Source organism: Rana temporaria, chromosome 1 (assembly GCF_905171775.1).
Source record: "Rana temporaria chromosome 1, aRanTem1.1, whole genome shotgun sequence".
In the NCBI taxonomy this organism is placed as follows: domain Eukaryota; kingdom Metazoa; phylum Chordata; class Amphibia; order Anura; family Ranidae; genus Rana; species Rana temporaria.
Genome location: NC_053489.1, coordinates 242,446,962 through 242,460,427, shown reverse-complemented (window position 1 = coordinate 242,460,427; position 13,466 = coordinate 242,446,962).

Genomic DNA, 13,466 nt, shown 5'->3' with positions numbered 1-13,466 from the left:
CTTAAAATTTCGTTTTCTGTCGTACAGTTTGTGTATTTGTAGTCGGATCTGTGATACAGTGCTTGTATTTAGGACGTATTTGTTTTGCAAGTGCGTTCTTGTGTGCACGTTGCTGTTTTGCAGGTCGTTCTTCAGAGGCCTTTCTGTACTTCAGGGCAGAATTTTTAGTCCGATCTGATTTGACGACCGTTTTCTAGCCATGTTGCGGGTACGTTCTCGTCGCCGAGATCGTGCTGTGCATGTTGTTATGATGTGTGCTGCATCCCGGCTCCGGTCCTTGAGGAGGAGGAGAAGGACTTTGTGGGCCAAGAACTGGTTTCTTTGCAGGGACCAGTTCTCTCATATGCCTCTGCTGCGGGAGATCCAAGAAAATAACCCTGATGATTTCAGGAATTTTCTTCGGATGTCTGACCCCGTATTCCAGCAGCTTTTGGCTTCGGTGTCGCCATATATCACCAGGCAGGACACCAATATGCGGGAAGCCATAACTGCTGAGCAGCGGCTAGTTGCTACGTTGCGATACCTTGCAACAGGGAGAAGTCTGCAGGACTTGAAGTTCTCGACGGGCATCTCCCCCCAGTCTCTGGGCGTCATAATCCCGGAGACGTGTTCTGCCATAATCCAGGTTTTGCAGGAGGACTATATTAAGGTAAGTTCTGTCCTTTAAATGCATAGACTATGTTTCTTCTTTTGTTTTTTAAACAGTCCCTAATTAACCTTTTTTTAATAATATGCTGGTAATGTTACCTTTGTCTCCATGCATGTATTTTTTTTTTTTTTTGGGTCCTACATGCATTTTTTATCTAGCCCACATGTCCATTTTGGGTTATTTTGTTAGTGGCAAACCCACCTAGCTTAGTCCCTATATCCCCCTTGATTTTTTTTCTCCATTGTAGTGCACGACCAAACCCCCCCCCCCCCCCCCAATGTTATTTTTGTAACTGTCTATTTGTATTAATTTGATGTTAAACCATCATTTTTTGGAGGTCACAAACTGATCTTGGGGGGGGGGGCCCCCATCACACTTTTATGTTAATTTTTCTTACCATGAGAGGGTGTGATTAATCTGCTTAGTGATCCCTTAATATTGTTGTTTTTACAATAATACCTGAACTAATATTTTTTATTTTTAGGATCCAATAATCTTTGCTGATATTCTGTTAGTAATGTACTATCTTAAAAAAAAAATTCTGCTTTATTTACAGTTCCCCACAACACCACAGGAATGGCAGACTGTGGCAGCGGACTTCTCTCAGCGATGGAATTTTCCAAACTGTGGAGGAGCTATTGATGGCAAGCACGTCCGCATCGTGCCACCACCCCATTCTGGATCCCATTATTTCAACTACAAAGGGTTCCACAGTGTCGTACTGATGGCGGTGGTGTCTGCCAATTATGACTTTCTCTATGTTGATGTGGGGAAAAATGGGCGGATGTCAGACGGCGGGGTCTTTGCCGAGACCGAGTTTGCCCAACGGCTTCAGGCGGAGGACCTTGCATTGCCACGTGCGGAGGATAATGAAGAGGGGCTGCCCTTTGTTTTTATTGGTGATGAGGCATTTGCCTTGGGTCCCCACCTCATGAGGCCATTTCCCCAACGTGCCCTCACCCATGAGAGGAGGGTCTTTAATTATAGGCTGGCCAGAGCCCGAAGAGTGGTGGAAAATGCGTTTGGCATTATGGTCAGTCGATTTCGCTTGTTTTTAACCGCCATAAACATGGCAGAATATAAGTGGAACAATATTATTTTATGTTGTTGTATATTACATAACTTTCTACGAAGACATTCTTCAAATTATTTGACATTATTGCCTGATGAGGGAGTTGATGTCCCAGAGGCGGCCCATGAGGCAGGCCATCCAGGCTTGGCCCCCCGAAACGCACGTGCAGTGCGCCAGGCATATGTTGACTATTTTATGGGTAGGGGGGCCATTCCAATGCCTGATCTTTGGTGAATGAACATAATAAATATTTTATGCAAGAAACATTGTATTTTTTGTTCTTATTGTTTTGAATGTTTGTGTATTTTCTTTGTCTCCTAGGTTATCATAGTTGCATGTGTTTTGGATGGACTAAATATCCTTCCTCGTTCTATGTTCCCAGCCTAAATTTCACTTTTTTTTAGGTTTAATGTCATCATTGATCTAAAATAACAAGCCACAAATATATTGATCTGCATAATTTTTATTTTACATATTTTGTGAAACCAAATTTTCAGTCTCACATGTGTTTTTTGGTTGGTCGAACAAGTAAAATCACATATTTTTTTTTTTTTTTTTTTGTTGATCAGTAAACATATAAAATCTTTTTTTTCATTTTTTTGTATTTTTTTGATCAATCAACATATATAAAATCTTTTTTTTCATTTTTTTGTATTTTTTTGATCAATCAACATATATAAAATCTTTTTTTTCATTTTTTTTTATTTTTTTGATCAATCAACATATAAAATCTTTTTATTTTTTTTTTTGTATTTTTTTGATCAATCAACATATAAAATCTTTTTATTTTTTTTTTTGTATTTTTTTGATCAATCAACATATAAAATCTTTTTATTTTTTTTTTTGTATTTTTTTGATCAATCAACATATAAAATCTTTTTATTTATTTTTTTGTATTTTTTTGATCAATCAACATATAAAATCTTTTTATTTATTTTTTTGTATTTTTTTGATCAATCAACATATAAAATCTTATTTTTTCATTTTTTTGTATTTTTTTGATCAGTAAACATATAAAAAAAATTTTTATTTTTTTTTTTTTTTTTTTAATTCAAGAATGAGATGAAATAATTTTTTTTTGTTTTTTTTGGTTTTTTTCACACCCTACCCAAAACATCCAGTAAATTTTTCAACTGGACCTCCACACTTTTTGCATTTTTTATTATTTTCCGGGCTGCTATCTGTAGGTCTTCATTTTTTTCCCGGCAGGACCAAATTTCGGCAATGAGGAGCTGGGCAGTGTCCCTGTCAATTGAGGAGCCAGCACGAGTTGCTCCTGAAATGTGCAAGCAAACCATGTATTACAAATATGTTTCTCCTACATCTACATTACCTGGGTATCTTTTGAATATGATACTTTACCAGATGTGGTGGCAGGTTCACATTCATCAAGATCCCTCGGGGGTGTGGCTTGTGAACTTGCGTCCTGCCTTGATGCTTCCTTTCGCCCTACGAGATTGAAGAAAGGGAAAACACAATGGAAAAATTTTAGATGAAACTTTAGCTCACAATTTTCAAACAAATAAATCCCTATGTGTATAAATCCTCTGCTGAGTACACTGTCCTTTTTGTGCATATTTTATATCGAAATTATTAAGATCTAATTAGGTAAACATGTACATAAATGTTTACAAATTGATGTCACATTAAACCCAATAAATTTATTGTAACTGGAATATTTGGGAACACAGGAAATGGTCGTATGAGTCGTCGTTCGTTATAACATAAATCAGACAAATACGTTTTTATTTGTGGCTGATACAGTGATTGCACTACAATTTGTCCATGTGAAATAGGCATGTTGCAAATTATCGGGAATCTCGTCGTTTTATATTAGTTAAATTAACGAATGAACGACAACACATACGACAATTTTTAGTGCCCACACAAATACATTTCAACCTGAATGGAAAAGCACATGGCACAAAGAACAAACACCTAAAATTAGGGAACATAAAATTCACTTACTTTTTGCTCGAATCAATCTTTTTATTGCCCGAAGTTGCTCTGGCTCTCTTTTTTTCAGGTCTGACCACCTCTTTCTTATTTGTTCTCTTGACCTGCGTTCACCAAATTTCAGCCGGAGCCTTCTGATTACTTTATCAGTAATGTCCGCCTTAACCTTATTGGGGTGCAGGTAAGGCCCGTGCTTCCCATCATAATCTTCATTAGTGAAGATGGTGACCATCTCTACCATCTCCTGGAATGCCATGTTTTTGGCCTTGTACCTCCGCCTGGATCTTCCTGTTGCCTGGGCCTGGCCTACCTCATGTCTTGAGCCTGACATTTTTTGCTGCTTGTCTTCCAACACCATAAATCACACCCACAAAAAAAGAACGAGAAAGGGGCGTGTAAAGGACGAGACGGAACGTCAGGGGCGGGGTATCGTGCGTTGCGTCACACGTGCGCAGTGTTTAAAGGGATCCGACGTCATTGAAAGCGACGTATACAGTCTGAAGAAAAAGGCGGAAGTAAACGATCGTGAAATACGACGGTACGTAACTCTATTTTTGACATTTCTATTACTGAAGAGTGGATCAGTTTGTGGTCTAGATGATATGGTGTAAAACAGGGAAATGCAATTCTCGGACCTCCAGCTGGTGCGGAACTACAAGTCCCATGATGCATAGTGAAACTCTGACAGCCACAAGCATGACACCCAGAGGCAGAGGCATGATGGGACTTGTAGTTTTGCAACAGCTGTAGGTCCACTAATTGCAGATCCCTGGGGTAAAAGCTTGTTGTAGTAGTAGTGGCTTTACTGACACTTTGTTTTTTATTTAATTTTTACATACAGAAATTATGGACCCCTTCAAGGAGCCAGAATTTTTCACGGAGTTTATACAACGCTGGAAAGAACTTCCTGTGCTCTGGCAAACAAAAAGCAAAATCAACAAAAACAAAGATGCCAGGAAGCAAGCACTGGAGACCCTGCTTGCATTTGTTAGCCCAAGGCTCCCACACGCAACTACTGACACGGTCAAAAACAAAATTAATTCGATTAGGGGCACCTACAGGACCCAACGGTCACAAGTCCTGGCCTCTATGAGATCTGGAGCTGCAGCTGACAGCATCTACAAACCCAACCTGTGGTACTATGGTCAGATGCAGTTCATTGATGACCAGCTCGAAACACGGGCATCCGTGTCTACCCTTCCCCCAAGGAATCAGTCCAGTCTTCCCGGCAGCCAAGAGCAGGCTACATCTGATGAAGATCTAGACTTCATGGAGGACACAGATTGTGACCCATCGAGCCAGGTATTGCATTTTAATACTAATTAATGAAATGCAAAGTATAATAATGATTAGAAATGTAGGTTACAAGTGGTGTAAAATTTAGCTGAGTTGTCAAAACATTGGTAAAATAGCAATAGCCAATACGGCCAAAACAGAATGGGGACAAGATACATAAATGCAGAGGTCATAATGATTGTGGGTAATTTTATGTTACGCCATTAGGGGGGTAAACGCTAGACACCTGGAAGGGGTCACAGATATCTAACAAACTTTGTGTTCATTAACATTTTTTCTACTTTTTTTTAACTAAACAGACATTCCTAGCTTTGAGAAACGCACCCTACTTAGCAGGTTCAGTCAGCATCAACCCCCCCCCCACACAACTCCAGGGGGCAAATATCTGAAGCTGGGTAAGGGGCAACATAATTAGGGATGGCGGGCCTCATTTAAATCTATTTCCGCATTCACTTCGCATATGTCATGATTTGTAAAATGTGTGTGATTAATGAAGCCAAAAAATTAAATAATATCCTTTTTTTTGTAGACACACACAGAGCAAAGCCAGGAGGAGGCAGGCCCCACAGGGAGCCAGGGTGAGGCAGAGGCCACTCGGAGCCAGGAGGTGGCAGGCCCAACAAGGAGACAGGGTGAGGCAGAGGCCACTCGGAGCCAGGAGGTGGCAGGCCCCAGTGGGATACAGGAGTCACGCAGGCGGGATTGCATCTCCCAGATCCCTCCTTTTCGCGCTCCAGGAAAAAGAACAAGGAGACTGATGCAAATGGAGGAGGAGACCCAGGCCATTCTCCGTCAAGCAGCTGCGGCCATCAGAGAACAACCATCTGAGGAAGAGGGATTCGCAGCGCTCATCGCAGCCAAGCTACAAAATCTAGAGCGGGCCCAGCGTGTGCGCTGCGAATATATCATATTCAAGGCCATAAGCATGGCCTCACTGGGCAACCTACATGAAAATATAGATCTTGGGCTGATTCCCACTCCTGTGCTTTCTGCTCTTCCTGCTCCTTCTCCTGCTCCTGATCCTTCTCCTGCTCCTTCTCCTAATCCTGCTCCTTCTCCTACTCCTGCTCCTTCTCCTGCTCCTGATCCTTCTCCTCCTCTTCCTGAGCCTGCTCTGGTTCCTGCCACAAACTTGGCTCATGAAACCCAGCCCCCGAGGAGGCAGACTGCAGGGAAGGCTGCAGGGAAGGCTGCAGGGAAGGCTGCAGGGAAGGCTGCAGGGAAGGCTGCAGGGAAGCCTGCAGGGAAGCCTGCAGGGAAGCCTCAACCAAAGAGGAAGAAGTGAGGAGATGGTGCCCCTAATCCCAAAACATTGGCATTGCCAGCCTGGATTATTTGCTTGCTGGACCCTTGCCTTGCAAAATCCAAGCAGGGTCTCCTTTACTTTATTCCGGGCTTTTTTTTTTTTTTTTTATATGTTTTGGTTTGACAGATGTGTTTAAGTTTATTTTATTTATTTTATACATGAATAAATGTATTTGTTTGTTTCTGAAAAAAGTTCACATGTGTTTTTTTGAAACATATATAGAGATCATTAGTGAGGAGGCAAACACATTTCACCAAAAAAAAAAAAAAAAAAAAATTAACAAGGGACAACAACCTCCTTGTGGGTAATTTGCATAATAAGATATTATGTTGTTGTGGTGACTTCACACACTCCAAAATAACAAACATTAAACATGGTATTCATTTGCTCAAATACATTAAACAACCCAAAATAAAAAAGGGACATGGAGATGTGCATAAACAAAAAAAAAAGAAAATTAACAAAAATAATTCAAAAACAAAAAAGGTTGTCAGAACTATGTAACAAGATGAGCCACAACAAACTAGGGTTTTAGTGTAGCATTTAAATGCATTGTGTCAAATGCTGCGCAGTCTTTTCTTCATTACTATTAAAACGAACGAATGTGCTGAAGCCATTCTGGACAGTAGATTTACCACAACAAGCGCTCCCGTCTCAGAAATTGCTTCTGAGCAGGCGCGGGTTTAAAACGTCGTTTTCAACGTCGTTTTGCCCACACACTATCATTTTAATTGACACAGAAAACGACGTTTTGAAAAACGACACAAAAAATTCGAGCATGTTCGAATTTTTTTTTGGTCGTTTTTCTCAAGACATAAATCGACGTTTTCCCCACACACGGTCATTTGAAATGACGTTTTTCAAAACGTCGTTTTTTTTCATCGCAAAAAACGACCGTCTGTACGCGGCATCATTGTCCCTTTTTGCTTTTAAGCAGCTGTAATCCTTTGCATAAATCCTCACTTCCTGGTTCTCTGGCTCCCTCTAAAATTTATCAGGGGAGCTTGTCACTGTGGTCTAAGCTGTGTGTCTAAAAATCCACCGAAACAATGCTAATAATTTTTTAAATTAAAATATGCCCTGGATTTCTTTGTTTTTGTTCTGTGTGTCTCTTTACTTCACAGAAACATTAAATCATTTTAAAAGCAAAAGTGAAACTAGAGGCACATTATATGTATGCACTTGTATGTCTCTAGACACTGTAAACAGTCATTTCATCAAAAAAAGATTTATCCATTAGTGACCCTTTAAGGGCTAGCTGGTGAGAAAGAGTAATTAACTTTATAGACTGTGTATTGACATTATTTATTTCTCCTTGGTTTTGGACAGGAAAAGATGAACCTGTTTAACAGACCTGAATTTTTGGACATATTTATAGACCGGTGGAAAGAACTTCCAGTTCTGTGGGCCACCAAAGACCCCATATCACGCAACAGAGACTTGCGCAAAACCGCACTGGAGAGCCTGCTCCCACTTGTGCGGAGACAGGTGGGGTTTGATGTGACGACTGACCAGTTGGAGGTCAAAATTGGGACCTTGAGAGGCACCTACAGGAAGGCACGTAACAAGGTCTTGGCTTCGAGGAGGTCTGGAGCTGGAGCAGGGCGGGTATATGTACCCAAGTTGTGGTACTATAGCAAACTGAGCTTCCTGGATGACCACCTGGAGGTAAGGGAGTCACTTTCGAGCCCTGACCCCAGAAGGAACAGAAGGTCCAGCCTTCCCTCCAGCCTTCCCTCCAGCCAACCTGCTGCTCCCTCTGCAGATGAACCCTCTCAGCAGCCTTCCATCCTGGATGAAGATCCGGATTTGCCCAGCTGGAGCCAGGTATATAGTACTTTCAATGTGCAAATGTGTGGTGTTTAAATGTTGTTAAAGAGATGTAAATTAAGATGTTAAAGGTAAAAAAAAGGTAGAGCTAAAAGTGTTATACAGAACATTTGTCAGTATTGGCCAGGAATTATTTTTGTGTGATTCACCATAAAACATGGGTCACAATGATTGGCTTAGCTAAGTCGTGACTAAAAAATATGCAACAGTCAGGAGCTGAAAAATGAGTATTATTTTTAAAAAAGAAAGTAAAACTGTACTTTTTTTCCATACACAGGACGAGACCAGGCAGCAGGAGGATCGGGAAAATGCCAGGCAGGAGGAGGGCAGGGTGAGTGGCTTGGAGGAGGCTGCAGGCCCAAGTATCTTGGACGTGGTGGCAGGCCCAAGTGGCTTGAACGTGGGGGCAGGCCCAAGTGGGTTGGATGAGGTGGCAGGCCCAAGTGGGTTGGACGAGGTGGCTGGGCGAAGTACCAGATGTCAGGTGTCTCCTCTTCGCCTGCGTCCGAGAAGGCAGGTGAGGGATACGAGGGTGCGTGACGCCTCACTAGCCCTCATTCGGGACGCCCATGCAACCCTTCAACAGCCTCCCACTGCTCAGGAGGGATTTGTGACGGTGGTTTTGGCCAAAATGGCCGAAATGACAGTAGACCAGCGCCTCCTCTTTGAGGGACTCCTCATCACCCTCGCAAATCAGGGGGTGAGGGGTCTTCTCACGGAGGACACTGTCATTTGCCGCCATCCCCATCCTCACACACCACATAACTCCCAACCTCCCCCACCTTCTTCTTCTCATGCTCCTTCTCAACCTCCCCCACCTTCTTCTTCTCCTGCTCCTTCTCAACCTCCCCCACCTTCTTCTTCTCATGCTCCATCTCAACATTCTTCTTCCTCTTCTTCTCCTGCTCCTTCTGAACATTCTTCTTCCTCTTCTTCTCCTGCTCCTTCTGAACATTCTTCTTCCTCTTCTTCTCCTGCTCCTTCTCAACATTCTTCTTCCTCTTCTTCTCCTGCTCCTTCTCAACATTCTTCTTCCTCTTCTTCTCCTGCTCCTTCTCAACATTCTTCTTCCTCTTCTTCTTCTACTACTCCTCCTCCTTCTACTGCTCCTCCTCCTTCTACTGCTCCTTCTACTACTCCTCCTCCTTCTACTCCTCCTCCTTCTACTGCTCCTTCTACTACTCCTCCTCCTTCTACTCCTCCTCCTTCTACTGCTCCTTCTACTACTCCTCCTCCTTCTACTCCTCCTCCTTCTACTGCTCCTTCTACTACTCCTCCTCCTTCTACTGCTCCTCCTCCTTCTACTCCTCCTTCTACTACTCCTCCTCCTTCTAATGCTCCACCTCCTTCTACTACTCCTCCTCCTTCTACTGCTCCACCTCCTCCTCCTCCACCTCCTCCTCCACCACCGTCGTCTACTCATCCTCCACCACCTTCGTCTACTCCTCCTCCTGGCATGAGTACTACCCCTGTGGCACCACCTCCAGCCAGGCAGAAGAGGAAGGCTGCTGAGAAGGCTGCAGAGAAGGTCAAAGAGCAGGCTGCAGGGAAGCCACCAAGGAAGGCCTTGAAGAAATCAAGAAAGTGACTCCCTTACTTCCATGTGGTGTACCAGAGTTCAGGCTGCTATAGTACCACAACCTGGTGACATCTGCCTGCCCTGCTCCAGTTTGTGACCTCGGGGAGTCCAAGACCTTGATGTGTTCCTTCCTGAATGAACCTCTCAAGTCCCCATTTTGGCCTCCAACTGCTCACCAGTCACATCAGGCCACACCTGGCTGTGCACAAATGGCAGCAAGCTCTCCAGTGCTGACTTTTGCATACTTAATTTATTTTTATAACCAAAATAAATGGTAAATTTTTATTTTACAGTTCATACTTGTCCTTGTTTTTTTTTGCTTTAAAATTTTGCTTGTGAGAAGGCAGGTTATGTTTAAAAAAAATTGGATATAAGGTGTAATTTGAAAGGGACAGATGAGATAAGACAAAGCAATAAGGTTTCTATGGGGGGAACTTGACATTACAAAAAATAAAAGGATTTGCATTTTTGAGAACTAAAAAATTAAGGTGAATATTAAGAGCAGGATTTAAAACACAGGACCAAAATAAGGTGAGAATATTTTCAAAAAATATTATTGAGATCAGTAAGAAAAAGGTTCCACCAAATTTTAAGGAACTCTGTGTGAATATCCTAAAAAAAAGAAAAAAAGAATATTGCTGTTTTGTGCCCTTACAAAAAATTGTGTAAAGCGCTGCAAATAAACGATGAAATAATGTTGGAAGCGACACGAATGTGCTATCTCCATTCCAAACGCTAGTTTTACCTATGTTGTTCTCCAGTGTCTAAGTTTTTGACAGGTTTCTTAGCATACACACGACCGAGTTTCTCGTTGAAAAAACAGCCCGATGAAGAACTCGTCGAGCCAAAATCCACTCCCATCGAGAAAATAGAGAACCTGCTCTCTATTTGCTCGACGAGTTACTCGGCGGCTCCATCGGGCCGAAAGTGTACACACGACAGAGTTTCTCGACAGAATCCGGCTCTTCACCGAGATTCTCGACGAATTCTGCCGAGAAACTCTGTCGTGTGTACGAGGCCTCACTGTGAAAAAACCTTTCCGTATTTGGAGGTGAAATCTCTTTTCCTCTAGACGTAAAGAGTGCCCCCTTGTCCTCAGTGTTGACCGTAAAGTGAATAACTCAACACCAAGTTCACTGTATGGACCCCTTATATATTTGTACATGTTGATCATATCCCCCCTTATTCTCCTCTTCTCAAGAGTGAATAAATTCAGTTCCTCTAACCTTTCCTCATAGCTGAGCTCCTCCATGCCTCTTATCAGTTTGGTTGCCCTTCTCTGCACTTTCTCCAGTTCCCCAATATCCTTTTTGAGAACTGGTGCCCAAAACTGAACTGCATATTCCAGATGAGGTCTTACTAATGATTTGTACAGGGGCAAAATTATATCTCTGTCTCTGGAGTCCATACCTCTCTTAATACAAGAAAGGACTTTGCTCGCTTTGGAAACCGCAGCTTGGCATTGCATGCCATTATTGAGCTTATGATCAACTAAAACCCCCAGATCCTTCTCCACTACAGATCCCCCCAGTTGTACTCCCCCTAGTATGTATGATGCATGCATATTCTTAGCCCCCAAGTGCCTAACTTTACATTTATCTACATTAAACCTCATCTGCCACTTAGTCGCCCAATTAGACAGTGCATTGAGGTTGGCTTGTAAATTGGCGACATCCTGTAAGGACGTTATTCCACTGCATAGCTTGGTGTCATCTGCAAAGACAGAAATGTTACTTTTGATCTCAGACCCAATATCATTTATAAATATATATAGTGGTTAACTCCCAAACTGCAATTGTCATTTTCACAGTAAACAATGCATTTTTATAGCATTTTTTGCTGTGAAAATGACAATTGTCCCAAAAATGAGTCAAAATTGTCCAATTTGTCCGCCATAATGTCGCTGATCGCTGATGGCCGCCATTAGTAGTAAAAAAATAATTATTAATAAGAATGCAATAAAACTATCCCCTATTTTGTAAACACTATAAATTTTGCGCAAACCAATCGATAAACGCTTATTGCGATTTTTTTACCAAAAAAAGGTAGAAGAATAAGTTTCGGCCTAAACTGAGAAAAAAAAGTTTTTTATATATTTTTGGGGGATATTTATTATAGCAAAAAGCAAAAAATATTGCATTTTTTTCAAAATTGTCGCTCTATTTTTGTTTATAGTGCAAAAAATAAAGAGCCACGTCGCACAATCGCGCAATTGTCAGTTTATTCGACGCAGTGCCGAATCGCAAAAACTGGCCAGGTCCTTTACCTGCATTTTGGTCCGGGTCTTAAGTGGTTAAACAAAAATGGTTGGAAATGGTATTGAACCCCAAAAGAAAAATGTAACATATTACAACTTACCAATTCCTAAATGTGGTGGCTGCATTTGTTTTCTTTTTTTTTTCCTTTTATTCAGCTGGAGTTTAGCTTTAATTTGTTAGTCAAGTCCATCTAATCCTGCTAATGTACCTAATGCCCTGTACACACGAGCGGAATTTCCGTCAGAAAAAAGTTGGATGGTTTTTCCGATGGAATTCCGCTCAAGTTTGGCTTGCATACACATGGTCACACCAAAGTTCTCTGAACTGTCGAGCGTTAAGAACGCGGTGATGTACAACGCTACGAGGAGGCAAGAAAAAGAAGTTCAATGCTTCCGAGCATGTGTTGAATTGTTTCAGAGCATGCATGTTTTTTTTCCCATCGGAATTCCATACAGACAAATGGATTTTCTATCAAAGTCCGTCAGAAATTCCGACAAAAAAAGTCCATCGGAAATTCCGACCGTGTGTACGCGGCATAACACAACTCTTTCCTCAAACTGACAATGCTGCTGTCCAAGGATGGATCGGATCAATGGAAATTGATGTTTTGTCAGGATTACCTGTTTGTAGCCAATGTTTTGTCAGGGTTGCCCATTTACGAATTCTCCAATCAGAACTGTTTGTTTAGGGGACCATACTAATCCACACAATCACACAATCAAACCATGCCCTTACCCTAGGTTCACATCTATGCGGCTGCGTTTGATACGTTTTTCTGGCATGTTATGTGGTGTGTTTTGCATTTTTAAACCTGCGTTTTTATAATGCTTTTTTTGCATGCATTTTTCATGCGGTTTTTTTTTTATTATTTTTTAATAAACTGTAAATAGCTGGTTGTTAAGGAGTGGGCCTGGAAAGCTGGCCGTCGTGTACTTAACAACCGTTGAGTCATCAGCTGTCAGAAAGTTTCCCCTCTGACAGCTGAATGTAAAAAATAAATAATTGGCAGCAATAAAAAAATCTGGAAAAAAGTGCGCTTTTTAAAAAAATGCCCCCCTTTAATCCATACCAGACCCTTATCCGGACATGCAGTCTGGCTGGTCAGGAAAGGGAGTGGACGAGCGAGCGCCCTCCCCCTCCCAAACCATACCAGGCCACATGCTCTCAACATTGGGGGGATGCTTTGGGGCAAAGCACCCTGTCCCTATGTTGCTGGGTGGCTGTGCCCCTTAGTGATTTAAGATCAGTCAGATGGCGGGAGCCTTCGGCGCGAACCGGCGTTTTTTATTTTTCTGGGGGGGGGGGGGGGGAGGGCTGTAGCAGCGGGTTTCGTGATTAATGATGGATCTACATCGGGGACATTGTTTTTTTTTTTTTATAATTGTCAAAAAATGCCTACTGTCATTTTTTACACTACACCTTTGTCATTGGGGGGCCGGGATCTGTAGGCCCCCTTGTTAAAGAGGCTTCCAGATTTCGATACGCCCCCACCTGCAGACGCCCACAACCACCAGCCAGGG